General features: G+C 47.5%; 1 protein-coding gene across 3 annotated transcripts in view; it reads right to left on the bottom strand.

Annotated features, from left to right (window-relative positions):
* VGLL4 (vestigial like family member 4) overlaps window positions 1-17,955 on the bottom strand; it is a 137,127-nt gene that overhangs the window by 37,475 nt on the left and 81,697 nt on the right. The window lies entirely within an intron of this gene.

The following is a 17,955-nucleotide window of genomic DNA, read 5'->3' as shown; positions in this document are numbered from 1 at the left end:
GCCAATTCCTATCTGCTCCCTTTGACACAGTTTCTGAGCAGCAAAATGACTTCCTGTGACAGTTTCCACATGTAGGATATGGGCTAGGAGGCCTACCAGACACCAGTGGGTGTCGACTCTATGCTTACCTTCACCCCCATTCCCTCCCGATTCCTCTAGGCTGAGCCACTTCAGCAGAGCCACACCTGTGTCCCCTCTCAAAGTCTGATGGGCCAGAACAAGGACACCACTGTCAAAAACTGCCTGTCACCGAACCTTTATGTTCAAAGCCTCCTCTGTGCATCCCCCAGGACACCCACTGGTCTAGACTCCTGGACCAACTAATCTGAGGTCCTGTACACAGGTAGGGTCTGGAATGGGGAGCAGATCCTGCCTCCTCCTCTCCAGAAAGGTCCAAAGCAAGAGGTAGAGGGCAGGCAGCTGGAACATGAATGGGCCTGAGTTTAGGATTTTAGTATTGCAATAAAGCAGCTCTGCTGGGGGCCAGAGGCCAGCCTCAGGCAAGACGGACCTCGAGAGCATTTCCCAAGGCTCACAGAGAACACAGAGTTCAAAGACACCCCAAGACGGGGGAAGTGAAAGCGGGATTCAGAAACTGCAAGTGTGGGCCAGGCTAGAGCAATAATACAATTGGTAGAGCTATGATTTGCAGAGAGCTCACCCGGGTTTGATCCCAGCATCATATATTGTCCCCTGAGCCCCACCAAGTATGAACCCTAAGAATAAAGTCAGGAGTAAGCCCTGAGTATCTCCAGGTGGGGCCAAAAAGCCAAAAGAAAGAAAAAGAACTCCAAATGCTCCCCCCCCCCATTCAAACACTTCATTATAACCATCAAGACTAATAAAACAATTTGGTGAGGGGCCGGAGCAGTGGCGCAGCAATAGGGCATTTGCCTTGCACACGCTGACCCAGAACACACATTGGTTCGATCCCCAACGTTTCATATGGTCCCCAAGCCAGGAGCAATTTCAGAGCACAGAGCCAGGAGTAGCCCCTGAGCGTTACTGGTTTGGCCCAAAAACAAAAACAAAACAAAACATTGGTGAACAGCATGACTGAAAGAACTTAGGAGCCAACAGGCAGCTTCATTCTTTCCCAGTTTTATCTCAAAAAAAGTTTAAAGCCACCCAAAAGGTGGATGAATAGTGTCTTTCCCCAGCATTTTGTCTGTTTACAAATCCATGTATTTTCTTTGCCACCATTGCTAAAATCCCTGGTGGATGTTACTTCACCCCCAAAATACCCCACCAAGTATCATAAGAGCAGAGAAATTCCTCTTCGTGTTCGTGATGCTGTTATCAATCACACCCAGGCAAATTCAAATGAAGATGCTGCCATTATTTACGCCAAATGTCTGGGACTGAGGACAGGAATAAGAGATATCCAGAATCCAACTGCCAAAATAAACATTCCTGGGGGGGGGGGGGCAAGACTCTTTCATCTCTCTCTCTCTCTCTTTTTTTTTTTTGTTTTTTTTTGGGCCACACCCGTTTGATGCTCAGGGGTTACTCCTGGCTAAGGGCTCAGAAATCGCCCCTGGCTTGGGGGGACCATATGGGATGCTGGGGGATCGAACCGAGGTCCTTCCTTGGCTAGCGCTTGCAAGGCAGACACCTTACCTCTAGCACCACCTCGCCGGCCCCTCTTTCATCTCCTTTTATCCACAGAACTGTCCCCCTTTTATCGGTTTAAATGCCACTGTGAACTAAAAATTATCTGGACTGGGCCAGAGGAATCTGTACAGTGGGTAGGACGCTTGCCTTGCATGAGGTCGACCCAGGTTCAATCCCCAGCATCTTGTACGGTCCCCATGCACTGCCGGGTATGGTCCAAAAACAAAAATAAAATAAAACAAAGTAAAATAAAATAAATTATCACCGGGCCCGGAGAGATAGCACAGCGGCGTTTGCCTTGCAAGCAGCCAATCCAGGACAAAAGGTGGTTGGTTCGAATCCCGGTATCCCATATGGTCCCCCGTGCCTGCCAGGAGCTATTACTGAGCAGACAGCCAGGAGTAACCCCTGACACCGCCGGATGTGGCCCAAAAACCAAAATAAATAAATAAATAAATAAATAAATAAATAAATAAATAAATAAATAAATATCATCCTGGGGCCAAAGGGATAGCACAGCGGTAGGACATTTGCCTTGCGTGCGGCCAACCCAGGAGACAGTGGTTTGAATCCCAGCATCCCCTAGCCTGCAAGGAGCGATTTCTGAGTGCAGAGCCAGGTGTAACCCCTGGGCTATCTCTCCAGCCTCCACTATGTACTTTTGTAGAAAAGTCAATGACAGGGGCCGGAGAGATAGCATGGAGGTAAGGCGTTTGCCTTGCCTGCAGAAAGACAAGGTTTGAATCCCGGCGTCTCATATGGTCCCCCAAGCCTGCCAGGAGCAATTTCTGAGCTCATAGCTAGGAGGAACCCCTGAGTGCTGCCGGGATTACCCAAAAAACACCAAAAAAAAAAAAAGAAAAAAGAAAAGAAAAAGAAAAGTCAATGACAGGGAAATGGGGTGAAAGCTCCAATCTTCAGGGTCCAGATTCCCACATCCCGAGTGACTGGGTTGATTAGGTAAGTAAGCGAACCCACAGCACCTGGGGTGGGAAGTCTTCCTCGTGTCCCACATTGATCCCTTCTTGGGTCATTTAGTAGATCCCAGTCCATGGCTCCACATTCATCTGTTCTTTGCTTGGTAGTCCCTGCCCACGCTTCTCTTGAGATTGTCCTCAGCCCACAAGCCCCCAGCAAGAGGCAAAGGGGAGTGGCCTGAAACTGCCGACTCCCCCAAAGAACTGGCAGGTGGACCCTTTCTTGTTAAGGCCAAGTACTGATCATGAGCCCAGCCCCACCTGAGGGGTCTGCAATCAGAAATTGGGGGTGGGGCTCATCCAGAAGTAAAACTGAGAGAACACAGATGTTTGCGCTCTGGACTTTTAAGTTCAGTTCTTTTAAGAGTGATGAGGCACGAAGAGAAATAACTGGGAAAATGGGGGCCGGAGAGCTAGCACAGCGGTTGGGTGTTTGTCTCGCATGCAGCTAATCCAGGACAGATGGTGGTTTGAATCCTGGCATCCCATAATGGACACCTGATCCTGCCAGGAGTAATTTCTGAGCGCAGAGCCAGGACTAACCCCTGAGCACCACTGGGTATGACCCAAAAACAAAAAATTTAAAAAAAATAAAGAAAGAAAAAAGAAAAAAAAAAGAAATAACTGGGAAAAGAAATACTGAAGGGGCCAGAGAGACAGCTCAAGGAGTCTGGGGTGCATGCTTTGCACGTGAAAGGCCCAGGTTTAATCTCTAGTACTGACAGGGTCCCCCACACCTTTGGGGGCAATTCCCTGAATACCAAGCCAGAAGGACTCTCAAGTAGTGCTGCTCAGTGCCAGCTACAGTCTTAGTTAGCATGACCTCGGGACACTGCGGTAGTTGTCCGGCCCTTCCCTGGGTTGGTCCAGGTCCCCCTGAAGCCTGGATGGGTCCTGCCTGTTGGCATAGGACTTTGCACCAGACAGCATCTCTGGCTGGATAAGAAATGCCAGGAGGAAGAAAAAAAAAAAAAGGAAAGAAATACTAGGAGGGGTCCCTTCCCCAACATAAATAAATGGTTATGAAGATCAGCATGGGAGAAATGCTCTTAGAATACAGGCTTTGTCCAGCTAGTGAATTATATTCAAATAAGCTGTGGCCAATTCCAAGAAGATCAGAGGCCCAGAGAGCTTCTGTTTATATCAAAGCTATATCTTAATGATCACTATATTAAAATTGGAAATAGGAGCCGGAGAGATGGCACAGCGATAGGTTAGCCTTGCGTGCAGTCAACCCGGGAGGGACCTGGTTTGATTTCTGGCATCCCATATGGTCCCCCAGCCTGCCAGGGGCTATTTCTGTGTGCAGAGCCAGGAGTGATCTCTGAGTGCTGCTGGATGTGGCCCAACAACCAATCAATCAATAAATAAAGTTAAAAAAAATTAGAAGTATTATTAATTATTTAATAGGAACATTAAATAGAATTAATGCAATATATAATAGTAATTCAAAGATAAAATTTACTCATTACATTGTTTGTTTAGTGTCTGTTTTGGTTGGGTTGGTATTTCAGTCTTTTGCTTTGTTTCAAGTTGATGTTCAGGGCTTATTCCTGGCTCTCTGTTCTGGGTTCAGGGAATCCAAAGTGGTGGCAGGAATCGAAAGTGAGTTGGCCTCATGCAAGGCCCACTGTTGGGTCCCCATACTTTTTTGTTGTTGTTGTTAGCTATGATGGATATTTTCTCTTGGGACAAAGAGTCCAACAGCCAAGAAAATTAGGGAATCTGACACAGACAAGGTGATGAGTGTTCCAGGAAGAAATGATCGTGTTTGCGAACAGAGATGAGAATGGTAGCTGTGTGCCTGTGCACAGGTGTATTCATCTGTGGGTTTGGTGTATAGATTGGCAGGAGTGAGCGTGCGGGCCAACCTTTCTGGAACAGAGGGCCTGTGTGTGGCCATGATGAGCTACAGAAGGTGAACTGGGGACAGCCCCTGAGAGTCCATGACAGACCTGAGTTTGCCATGTGGGGAGCTGGAGGGTGAGAGACCTAGAGGGAAGGGTGACACCAGTGTTGAGTGTAGTGTGGTGACACGGTATTCCCAAAACACTGATAGTAACAGCTCTGCATCCTTTTACAAGCCTACTTATGTTCTCATCATTTATATTGTCGGGATTCAGGTAAGAGCCACATTCATTGAGCTGTTTCTTGGGTGCCACTGAGTTGTGAAGATGACATCCCAAAGAAGAACACAGCTCCGGACAGAGATCAAAAAGGGACTCCTTGGGGGCCAGAGCGGTGGCACAAGCGGTAGGGAGTCTGCCTTGCATGAGCTAACCTAGGAAAGACCATGGTTCGATCCCCCAGTGTCCCATACGGTCCCCCAAGCTAGGAGCAATTTCTGAGAACATAGCCAGGAGGAACCCCTGAGCATCACTGGGTGTGGCCCAAAAAGAGGGGAAAAAGAGGGGGGACTCGTGAAAGTGTCCGTATAAAAACGAACCTATTCTAAAATATTATAACACGAGTCACTTATTCAATTGGTGTCAAGCGAACACACATATACACTGGTTTTTTTCCACAGTACACAGTGTATCCTGGAGTGCTTTTACAGGCAAATTTTACTCAGTAATTATAGTTTACATAAGCTATTATTAAAAAAGATGTTTGCATTCCCCAATCCCAAACTAAGAGACTACTGGAAGTGAAGGCTAAAAATACTCCTGACTGGCTTGAAAGAGCAGTAAAACGTTTACTGGAGATTTACTGGCTAGGCAAGGAGCTGATTTCATATATGGAAGGAGAATTTAGTATCAAGTTGTTTTTATTTCATATTAAGAAAACCCGGATGGCAAGGTCGGGAGACACCTCAAAAGTGGAACACAAGGCTGGAGGGAAAGTTCGGCAGGGAGGGAGTTTAGTTTGCTTTGAACATGGTCAACCCGGGTTCAATACCCAGCATCCCAAATTGTCCCTGAGCACTGCTAGGAGGGAGCAACCCATGTCTGACCCCAAAATAAAACAAAACCAGAGGCCGGAGAGATAGCACAGCGGTAGGGCGTTTGCCTCGCACACAGCAGATCTAGGACTGATGATGATTCGAATCCTGGCATCCCATAAGGTCCCCCCCCCATGCCTGCCAGGAGCAATTTCTGAGCACAGAGCCAGGAGTAACCCCTGAGCGCTGCTGGGTGTGACCCCAAAAACAAACAACCAAAAAAGATAAAATAAAACAAAACAAAAATACAAGGTAGGACAAGGTTCAGTCCCTCATCAAGAGAAAAAAATGGGGACAAGAGAATCATGTAAGTATTGGGGGGCCAGGGGAGCTCTATTTACACTTCACTTCTACTTCTAGACCCCAAGCTGAGTTTACATTATCCAGTGAGTACATTTATCAATGAGGGGCCAGGAAGGGCCTCCTCCCTCAGTCTATTTGTTCAAGATAAGTCAGGTCAAGCAAGCATTGTGCGCCCCAAAGCTGCCGCTGGTCCAGGGCCCACTTCAGAGCTCTCCTTACCTCCAAGTGATTCATTATGAAGCCAAAGAAAGGAAAAAAACGGGACTGATCAAAGGCCCCGGCTGTCGTGAAGTGGAAACATGGAAGATGAAAGGCTGGTCTTCCACTTCAAAGGGGCAGCTGAGGTGGGAGTGGAGAGCTCGGCCGGGGGACCCCCCCCCTTTCCCGGTGCCCCCAAGGCCTCTGCTCATTAGAGGAAGAGAAAGGCTGGCATCCTCCTGGGCGTGAGAAGGAGAGGGAACCCCAGAAACAGAGCAGCCCACATAGCTTTGAGCTGAAGCCTCGCAGGGAGCATGCGGGACTGTCACAGCTGGTGGCGATGGTTGCCTATCCCTGCCTGCCCTTGGGTGTGAGATGAAAAAGTTTTTACATAATTAATTTTTTACATAATTATTTATCTTTTGTTTGTTTTTGGACCCCACCCTGTGACACTCGGGTTACTCCTGGCTCTGCACTCAGAAATTGCTCCTGGCTTGGAGGACCATATGGGACACCGGAGGATCGAACCGCACTCCGTCCTAGGCTAGCACATGCAAGGCAAATGCCCTACCACTTGCACCACCACTCTGGCCAGAAGGCGGGAGACAAAAAAAAAGGAAGTACAGAAAATCTCCCAGAATGCTTCACTGTCTGCAGCAACTCGGGGATAAGAGAGAAAGAGAAGGATTTAATGGATGCCAGGCAGACAGAAGCTCTGTTAGGCGCCAAGAGTTTTACTCCATAAAGCCCCAAAATTACTTAGTCTGATCTCTCTCATGAAAGAGATTTCCTTGAATGGCCATACATGCAAAGGGAGGACTGCAACACACACACACACACACACACACACACACACACACTTTTAGCAGTTGGTACACTGCATCTCTCAGATCTTTCCTGGGCAGTGGTTCAGTGTTTTATTGGATGGACGTTATTTATTTATTTTTTTCAGAAGGAACTGAGAGGAGAGTGCTACAGCTCAGTAGAGGGGTTGGGGATCTGTAGAGCATAGGTAGCAGGTAGGATATTTGCCTTGCACTCAGCCAACCTGGGCTCAATCCCCAGCATCCCAAACGGTCCACCAAGCCTACCTACCATAAGTGATTTCTGAGCACAGAGCCAGGAGTAACTCCTGAGCGCTACCAGGTGTGGACCAAAAACAAAGCCAAAAAAGCTTCCCACACCTCCTCCCGTTTCCGATCTCAGTTTCATTTGACAGCAAGAAATGGATGTCCCCGAGACCCATTCAGAGGGCCTTCGGGGGGGGGGGGGGCATCATGCAGTTCTACAGAAAAGTGGCTATGGTGGTGGTGGTGAGAAGCAGCTTGCTCCTAAGTCTGGGGCACACAGAGCAAATACCAAAGAGGAGAGGGAGGGAGAGGAGGCAAGAAGATGCCATGAGCCCATTACTGGGTGGCAGGATGATGGGGGGGGGACACACACCTCAAAATAATGACCCATTGTCAGTAGAACAGCTCAGTACTATGCAGGCATGACTCTCTCTGCCCACAGGCCTGCCAACACACCCACTACCAAATTCTGCAGCTTCTGATGAGAAACCAGCTTTGCTCTGTAGACTCCAGGAACCATTATGGACATGCAACAAGAAAGTCCAGGCAGAGACATACACAGGTAGCGCAGCACGGTATTGCAGCATCCACTCCACCCCTATTGGGTCCCCAGGTGTGGCTCGGTGATGCCCCCCCCCCCCCCCAAGTTTTGCACTGCTGAACTTAGTATCAAGTCAGGCTCTGGACACAGAACCTAGAGCATTGGGGCTGGAAGGTTAGTACAGTGAGAAAGGCGTTTGTCTTGCAATGCAGCAGATCCTCGGCATCCCTTATAGTTCTCCAAGCCCACCAGGATTGATTCCTGAGCACAGAGCCAGGAATAAGCCCTAAAATCATATGGTGTGGCCCAAAAACAAATAGAGGATGGAGAGGCCCTACCACCGGAGTGATAGGGCATTTGCCTTGCATGCAGTTGATCCAGGACAGATGGTGGTTCAATCCCTGGCATCCCATATGGTCCCCTAGGGCTGGAGAGATAGCATGGAGGTAAGGCATTTGCCTTGCATTCAGAAGGTTGGTGGTTCAAATTCCGGCATCCCACATGGCCCCCCGAGCCTGCCAGGAGTGATTGCTGAGTGTAGAGCCAGGAGTAACCCCTGAGTGCTGCCTGGTGTGACCACCCCCCCCCCAAAAAAAAAGAACCATATGGTCCCCCAAGCCTGCCAGGACCGATTTCTGAGTGCAGAGCCAGGAGTAACTCATAAGCGCCGCTGGGTGTGTCCCAAAAACCAAAAAAGTAAATATATATATAATAAACAAAAACAAAAAACATACTAAAAAAATCTAGAACACAAACATTTCCTCAATAGCCTACAGATACCATAAGTGAGGTTCATAAATAAGTCCATAATACTCAAAAGTTGGGCCACAGAAATAGTACAGTGCACACAGCTGACTGGGTTCGATCCCCAGCACCCTATATGGTCCCCAAGCCACCGAGAGTGATCTTTGAGTTCAGAGCCAGGAATAACAACTGAGCACCACTAGGGTGTGACCCAAAGAGAGAGCAAGAGCAATAAGATATCTGGCAAGGCACTTGCCTTGCACATGGATGACCCAGGTGTGATCTCTGGCATCACATAAGGTCCCCTAAGCACTACCAGGTGTAAGCCATGAGCATTAAACCAAGTGTGGCCCCCAAACAAATGTAAAATAATAACACTCAGGGCCAGAGAGATAGCGGTAGGGTGTTTGCCTTGAATGCAGTCAATCCAGAATGGACAGTGGTTCGAATCCCAGCATCCCATATGGTCCCCTGAGCCTGCCAGGAGCGATTTCTGAGTGCAGAGCCAACAGTAACCCCTGAGCATCAATGGGTGTAGCCCCAAAACCCAAAAATAAATAAATAAATAACACTCAAGATTTTTCTGTAAACACATGCATGTTTACACACACACACACACACACTTTGCAGAAACTCAAATGAGTGACTAGCAGTAAGCACCGATATTCCTCACTTGCAGTCTCTTAGCTTAACTTAATGCTTAGCTTTCCTGAGCTGGAGGCCACATACATCACAATTCATCAGGCCAGACTGTTCCCCCACACCCCGCTGTGCTCCCGCTTGTCCCTGGATGGTGGTGGAACAGCCGCCTGCCTGTGTCTAATTTTAGAAGACTTCATGCCCCAGCAGCTGCTCCTGAAGCAAATGCAGCCCCTCTAAAGCCCTACGCACCCCCTGGTGACTGTCTCCGCATCTGTCTACTTGGGGTTCTTCAAGTGAAGCAAATGTCCACGGATGGTCTCTGCATCTACAACTCTCAGGAACCTGTTGCTGAGCCTGGTTCCCCCTCAAACCACTCCTGGCGGTCCTCAAGGTACCATAGAAGATGCCACAGACTGAACACACAAGGCAAATAAATGCCTTACCTGCTGTGGTATTATTGCTCCAGCACCCCATTCCCCTTTTTGACTGTCAAATAGGACCCCACTGGGCGCAGCTCCACCCTGCTGTCCTGTTTCTCACCCAGATGGGCATCTGGATTGGTGTCTGGCTTGGTTTGAGGGCTGCTTTGAATAATGCATTATGCTTGCAAATAGCCCTTCGCGAAGCTTCGTTTTCTGTTCTCTAGCACAGCCGAATTGCAAGCACAGACAGTAAGATTTTGAGAACTTGACACGTGCATTGTAAAGTGTTTAGACACTGTATGTTTCCAGCAGTAGTGAAGGCACCCAGGTTCCAATTTCTTCACTTCCTTACTAATGGTTGTTAATGTCTTTTTAAAATTATGACCAGGTGAGTGGAGAAGTGTATTTTCACCTATTATACCTTCTTTAAACTGCTATACTTTTGCATCACCTACTGTACTTTCTCACTGTACTTCCATCTACTGTTTCCTAAAAAGCAATCTCTAGGTCCCTCTTTCCAGGGGGCTGGACCAGCTGCATCTCTCCGGTGCTGAAAAGTCTATCCTCGACCGCTCTTTAAATGGGGTTCTCTGGGCCAGAGTGATAGTGCAGTGGTAGGGCGTTGCCTTGCACACAGCTGACACTGGATGGACCTTGGTTCGATCCCCAGCGTTCCATATGATCCCCCGAGCCAGGAGCGATTTCTGAGCACATAGCCAGCAGTAACCCCTGAGCATCACCGGATGCGGCCCCCCAAAAAGGGGTTCTCTGTCCTTCTACCCTTGAGGTGTGAAGAAGAATTCTGGGGAGATTTGGGATTTGCAAAAGGAGTTTCTCAAATCCTGTGGATTGTCTCTTCACTGAAACCATTATCTCTGGCCTTAGGACTTAGACTCAAGGATCTTCACCAAAATTCGACCCTTTTACAAGAGTAGAAAATTTTCTCACGGGCCCGGAGAGATAGCACAACGGCGTTTGCCTTGCAAGCAGCCTATCCAGGACCAAAGGTGGTTGGTTCGAATCCCGGTGTCCCATATGGTCCCCCGTGCCTGCCAGGAGCTATTTCTGAGCAGACAGCCAGGAGTGACCCCTGAGTACTGCCGGGTGTGGCCCAAAAACCAAAAAAAAAAGAAAAAAAAAAAAGAAAAAGAAAGAAAATTTTCTCACAAGGGCACCTCCAAAGGCTTTTTTATCTGTCCATCCTGCTTCTCGATCAGTGGGTCTAGTCTAGTCTAGTTTACTGATCTAGGTGAGCCCATCCACTAAGACCTAGACACATGCCAGGAGCAAGTTCCTGGGTCCCAAAAAACAGTGCCATCTGCCACAGGGATCCAGTGGCTTGAGCGGTTAGAGAAGGAACAAAAGATCTTAACAGACTGCACAAGTTCCCTATATTTTTTTTACCCACCTCTTTAAACCCATCTCTGCTCTAGAACCGAACTGGGACACAGTGACACAGGGCAGGGGAAGTGACAAAGAAAAGAAGCCGAACAGATCCCCTTTTAAGTGGGTCCCACCACCACCAGACGATTCTAACTTCTGGCAAATACAACTCCCATCTTTGTGCTCTGGGCTCCCCTCTGCACCTCTGACCTCTAGTACCCTAATTTTTGCCCATCTCACTTTCAATCATGCTTCTTGGCTATTACAGAATAATCAATCAGTGATTCCACAGTCAACACTGAGACAAGATAATACAGATGTGTGCCAGTGACAGAGGCTTTCCAGCTGCTGTTCTGAGGTTTGAGGATCATGGCCCATGCTGCCTTATAAAGACGCGTGCTCAAGTTTAGGACATCCTGGGGATTTTAGGCCTAGGTACATGGGCATTCACTGAAAGTCTGATGTGGCCCCAAAGGTGGCCTCAATCCCAAACAAGTCAGTGGGGTGTGAGTGAGCGGGGAGAGTGGGAAATGAATCTGCCTCTTACATTTATTTGCAATCTGCAGTCCCCACGTTGTCCATAATCAGGGATCTCTCCCAGAAAGCAAACTTGCTGGAAGAGGAGGAGAGGCATGAGGTGGAAAGGAGACTAAGCAGTCTGAGGTACTCTGCTAGAAAGTGAAGTCTTGGACTTTATCAGAGCCGGTGTGACCCAACTTCATGAGGTGATTAGATTGCCAGAAACTGGGGGATAAGATAACTTTTAGCTCATTCCAATTGCGATTTAAATGATCTTCCAATGGGGCCAGAGCAATAGCACAGTGCTAGGGCGTGTGCTAGGGCGTTTGCCTTGAACATGGTCAACCCCAATGGACCTCGGTTCAATTCCCGGCAACCCATATGATCCCCTGAGCCTGCCAGGGATGATTTCTGAGCACAGAGTCAGGAGTAACCTATTAGCACCGCTGGGTGTGCCCCAAAAACTAGTCAATCAATCAATAAAGAAATCAAATTAAAAAAAAATCTTTGGGGCCAGAGAGATAGCATAGCAGTAGGATATTTGCTTTGCAAGCAGCCGATCTAGGACAGATGGTAGTTCGAATCCCGGCATCCCATATGATACCCTGAGCCTGCCAGGAGCAATTTCTGAGTTTAGAGCCAGGAGTAACCCCTGAATGCTGCTGGGTATGACCCCCAAAAAAGACTTTCTTCAGGGGGTTGGAGAGACAGCATTTGTCTTGCATGCAGCTTACCTGGATACAATCCCTGGCATCCCATATGGCCCCCGAAACCCTGCCAGGATTGATACCTGAGCACAGAGTCAGGTATTATCTCTGAGCACCATTAGGTGTGAGGCCCAACATGACAAGAATGTCTTTGGGGGAGCTTCCGACTCACTCATGGTAATGTGCTCCTTTGACTTCAACAAGTGTTTACCTCTTCAGGTCAGGACATGAGCTGAGTGGCCACTGTGGGTGCCTCAGTTTCCCCATGTGGATAATGGGCGTATGATCTGCTACTTTATTCTCCCTGTCACTTACACATACACATATATACACACCTGTAGACCTCGTGTGTAACAAACCAGCTAATTCCCCAGAAGCGCTGCGCCAGGCTTGATTCCCAGTGCCCCATACAATCCCTTGAGCTCTGCCAGGAGTAATTCCTGAGTACAGAACCAGGAACATCCCTGAGTTGCTCAGGTGTGGCGATAAAAACAAAACCAATAACGAAAAAATTAAGCCATAGGAGCCGGAGCAGTGTAGCTTGATCCTCCGGCATCCCATATGGTCCCCCAAGTCGGAGCAATTTCTGAGCACATAGCCAGGAGTAACCCTTGAGCATCACCAGGTGTGGCCCCCAAAATTAATAACAATAGTAATAATAATAATAATAAAATAAAAAATAAAGCTATAGCAGAAACAATGAAGATGGTGTGTGTGTGTGTGTATATATATATATATATATATATGGCACTATCTCTGCGAGCTGTTCAGGGAGTCCCAGACATGGTTGGGACAGAACCAACAACTGAAACAGCAGACACATGAGGCTGAAACATGCATATGCAGACATAACGTGTAAGCATGTTATGTATGTAACATAAGAGATAAGTGTCAGGGATTTGGGCACCTGACAATCCCCTATGCTACTTCCTCTCCTGACTTAGAAACTAAGCCTGGAAAGGCATAAACTTGGAGTGTTTTTGTTCTGGAGCACACTTTCCAGTACACATGGAGTGATAAGTGTCTATGGAACATTCCAGAACAGCCCCAAACACTAAAGAAGACAGAGGGCTAGGTGCTTGGTAATCATTCTCACCCAAGACGTCACTTTCTCTCTAACCCCAAATTCTAACTTGTTGTGGCCTCTCTTCAGGGTTTCCCAATATACCGACCTCTTCGGTGAAAGCCCAGCCAATCTGTGACATATCTCACCCTAGGACAGGGATCCCCTAGTTCTGCAAAGGGTGGCCCCCAAATTCTCATCTATGTCTTCTCCCTCACCACCACTCTCATACCCCATTAGCCTATCTTTTTGTTTGTTTGTTTGTTTTTGGGCCACACCTGGTGACACTCAGGGGTTACTCCTGGTTATGTGTTCAGAAATTCCTCTGGCTTGGGGAATCATATGGGACACTGGGGGATTGAACTGTGGTCCATCCCAGGTTAGCATGTGCAAGGCAAATGCCCTACCACTTGTACCACCACTCTGTCCCCCCATTAGCCTTCCTTAGCTCTGGCCACTTCTTTCCCTCACCATCCTCATAATCTAGGTCATCCCCATCTCTGCCCTAAATCATTGCAACATATCTAGTCCTGTGTCCTTCCGTACTTGTTTCCACTTGTGCTCAGGCTGCAGCTAATATGTGTGTTTACATGTGTATATACATATTTAGACAGACGTGTGTTTTGAAAGAGAAAGCAAGAGATCCAGCAGGAGGCTTCACTCATCTGTACTCTCCTCCCACCTTCAAGAGCTCCCCAGAACCCCTGTTCAGTGCGCCAGCACCCAGGTCCTGATGGACAGACACCAAACAAGTATTTGCGTCAAGGCTGGAAGGAATTTCAGGAATTCCAAAGGCCCAGCAACAAACACATAGGTGTGCATGGAAAGAGTCCAGAGCTGTAGTGAATAAGAGGTGGGAGGCCAGCTGAGGGGAAGAGGAGAAAAGGGAGAGAGATACAAGGACCTTTTCCTTTGCCTGGCAAGGGAAAACTAAGGCCTCTAAAAGGAAACTAGAGGGGACAGACCCAGGCGTGAAAGAGCAGCTTCTGTCCTGAAAAGGGGAGAGAAGGAATGACAGAAAGTAGGAGAGGACAGAAGGAAAAATGTCATTGCTAAATCTTGGTGGCCCAAGAGACTGGCTCCAGCAAGCAAGCGCTGAGAGAAGACAGGATTATGGACTTTTGGTAGCCCCTAAAGGCAAGAAAAGAAGGGAAGGATGGAGGTGGAAGTCTCCAACTTGGCCAGTGGGAGAGGCAGGACAAGTCTGTGCTTCCTCGGTGTTCTTCCTAACCTGTGCAGGAACTTTCTGCTCAGTGAGATCTTCCACCAAGAAGGTGAGAGAGCATGGAGCAGGGGTCAGAGGGTAGGGAAGAGACTAGACGCTACATGGCATTTATCATGGACACATACGTAATATAACCATCTGCTGTAGGTTCTAGAACTCTACTCTCCAAGACCCCTAAAAGTGGGTTGTGCTGCTTCTCACCCCCATCCTATCCTGGCACCACCCAGAGAGGGATAGTAGTAGCCTGGAGGGGGTGTCCTTTTTTGTTTGTCCACTCAAAAAGATAAGAGGGCCTGAGCAATATAGTACAGTGGGGAGGGTACTTGCCTTGCCCATGGCCAATCCAGGTTTGATCTCCCAAGCAATGCCAGGAGTGATTCCAGAGTTCAGAGCCAAAAGTAACCCCGAGTATCACCGAGTGGGGTCCAAAAAACAAAGCCAAACAAAACAAAACTAAAAAGATAAGATTTGGGGGCCCCTGATTTTTTCTGTAAAGGGAGCCATAGACCCTGTAAATCTGGGGACCTCTGTTCTAGAGTCCCTCACAGAAGAATCCCATCCATCATGATCTCCAGTGAATACAATTATGAATCAAGCATTACAAATCTGATATGGGGGTTAGACCAAGAATGGCCACTAGTATTTATCTTCATGCCACCTACTCATAAGCACATAAAATTGGGTGCCTTAAAAAAGCTCCCCCACCCAAGTGTACTTGTGCAGTCTGGGGGTGCTTCTGCACTATCCAAGGAAGAAAATAAAACTGGAGGTCATCCAGTAATTTATCAGTTTTTTAGAAACAGAACAATAGTTTCAAGCACACACATCTAAGATGGAGAAAGGGTCTAGATAAGAGGAAGAAGCTGCTGCAATAACATCATTTTAATAAAGTCCCTGTCGCTTTAATAGCTCTGGAATAGAATGGAAGACAAGTTTGTTTTCCAAGAGGAGGAAAAATCCAGAAATATGCACTCATCACTCTCCAATCGTTATCAGGGAAGACCCTCAGGCTCCATCCAGCTGGACCTGGGACCGTGTAAACAACTTCGCTAAATTGCTTGGCAAGAGTGTGCCTGGACCCAAACCATTTCGTTCTGGACTCCGCTCCATTAAAATCAAGCCATTAAGCCAAGAAGAAAATAGGCGACTCTTTTCATACAAAACAGATATAAAATAAAAATCAAGACCAATCCATACGGACCAATCTTCTTCATTCATGATCGGAGTGGGCGCATAATGCCAACTATTGTTTCAGCTCTTTGTTGCTCGGAAACAGCCCATCTCGGGACAATGTGGAGCATTGTACGAAGAACTGGAACAATTTAGACCTTTTCTGCCGTATCTGAAAGTCCCTGGATTTGCCTCCAAAGAAATCTGGCAGTGCCACAAAGCTGACTCGCAACCATTCTCAGCCTTGAAGCAAATTGCTTTTTAATGCTCAACTCAAGTCACAGCTCAGGCGCTAATGATGTGCTGTCTCCAGAAGTGTCCCCACTTCACGGCCTTCAAAACTCTGACAAATTTTTCCAGCATATGATTTCCCATACCATGGACAAAAATTTTTTTTGGGGGGGGGGCAAATAAAAAAGCCAACCAAGGGCTGGAGCGGTGGTGCAAGTGGTAGGGTGTTTGCCTTGCACATGCTGACTTGGACAAACCACAGTTCAATCCCCCCACCCCCCAGTATTCTATATAGTCCTCCAAGCCAGGAGTGATTTCTGGTGCATACCAAGGACTAACCCCTGAGCATCACCACCCAAAAAAATAAATAAATAAAAAAATAAAAACCAACCAATGCACCTCAATCCCCAGCTATTAATCAGCAGAACAGCAGGCAAATGTCAGGCTGAGAGCCCCATAATATCTACAATCCAGACACACAACACCCCCACTCCAGCCCCTCATTCAAGGATCTGGCTTATCTGCAAAGATGACCTCTTAGGATGCCTGCATTACCACCAAATTCTTCAGAAAAACGAACTAATGGAACAACGTCAAGTTGAAATGCTCTGCGCAGCAGTGAAACAAACCCAATGGGGAAAAAAATGACGTAACATACCTACTTGCACATCCAACAAGGGGTTAATGGTCCAAATTCTGAGCCAAAGTGGTGGTGCAGTGGTAGCGTATTTGCCTTGCATGCAGCTGACCTAGCATGGACCATGGTTTGATCTCCCAGAATCCCATAGGGTCCCCCAAACCAGGAGCGATTTTTGAGCACAGAGCCAGGAGTAACCCCTGAGCGCTGCCAGGTATGACCCAAAATCTTAAAAAAAAAAAAAAAAAATCCAAACTCTATAGAGAACTCATAAAACTCAATGGTGCAGGGTCCTCGTAACATATTCAGCAGGAAGGGCTTTTTGTCTTGCATATAACCAACCTTGATTCAATACCCAACATCCCATATGGTCCCCTATGAGCTAACCAAGATCATTTGACAGGTTATTCCACTTCTTCTGAAGACCGGAAGTGACAGTGCTGGCAAAAAAAAAAAAAAAAAAAAGTGGGGATTAGGGGTGGGAAACCAAGGCTTCTGGGGTAGAAAATGGAAACAGGTGCCCCCCATCTGGAAAGCATGATGGAGAGGCCTCGGGAATCAGAAACAGAACTTCCAAGTGATGTAGTTGTACCACTCCCAGATAATTCCACTAGTTGCCAGCGACTGAGCTTTTTTTTTGTCAATTTGCAAAAACTTTCCCAGGGTAAATCCACCTGCTCACGAGGAACAGAGGGTAGCCATCCTCTGCTCTGGATTTCCAGAGCTGTCCAGATGACCAATGTCCAGATGTCATTTGCAGCAACATGGTGGATTGAGGGATACTGTGCCTGGCATGGGGACAGAGAGACAAAGAAAGACAGAGACTCCCTTTGATTTCACTCTTCTCTGGTATAAAATAAGTCAAATAAAAAGTAGGGGCTGGAGAGATAGCACCGTGTATGAATTGCACACGGCTGACCCAGGTTCTATCCCTGGTATTCCATATGGTCCCCCAAGCCTGCCAGGAGCGATTTCTGAATACAGAGCCAGGAGTAAAGTGCAAAGGCACTGCCAGGCGTGGCCTAACCCCCCACCAAAATAAAGTAAAATACAAAGTAAACTTTTAGGCTCCCAGTCCAGTCCGAAGGGATATGGATAAACTGAGTGCAAGGGGGAACAGCACACAGGAAATAATGAGGTTCCAGAATTTACTGTGTGACATGCACAGCTAGCTTCCATGGATCTTACTGGCCCTCACATGAGCTGTCATGCAATGTAAAGCAACTTCAAGTGAAAAAAGATCTTAGGTACAAGGTGGCTTGCATGTTGGAGGATGTGCCTTGTATGTGCAGAGGCCTTGGGCTCAATTCCTAGCAACAAGAGTTGAAGGATATTTGGAAATAGGACATAAATAATTTCAATTAAGAAATTAAAATTGGGGACCGGAGAGATAGCATGGAGGTAAGGCATTTGCCTTTCATGCAGAAGGTCATTGGTTCAAATCCTGGCGTCCCATATGGTCCCTCGAGCCTGCCAGGAGCAATTTCTGAGTGTAGAGGCAGGAGTAGCCTCTGAGTGCTGCCGGGAGTGACCCAAAAACCAAAGAGAAAGAAAGAAAGAGAGAGAAA

Source organism: Suncus etruscus, chromosome 20, assembly GCF_024139225.1.
Source record: "Suncus etruscus isolate mSunEtr1 chromosome 20, mSunEtr1.pri.cur, whole genome shotgun sequence".
NCBI lineage: Eukaryota > Metazoa > Chordata > Mammalia > Eulipotyphla > Soricidae > Suncus > Suncus etruscus.
Note: the sequence above shows the minus strand (reverse complement) of the source record. Positions and strands in the feature narration are given on the sequence as shown.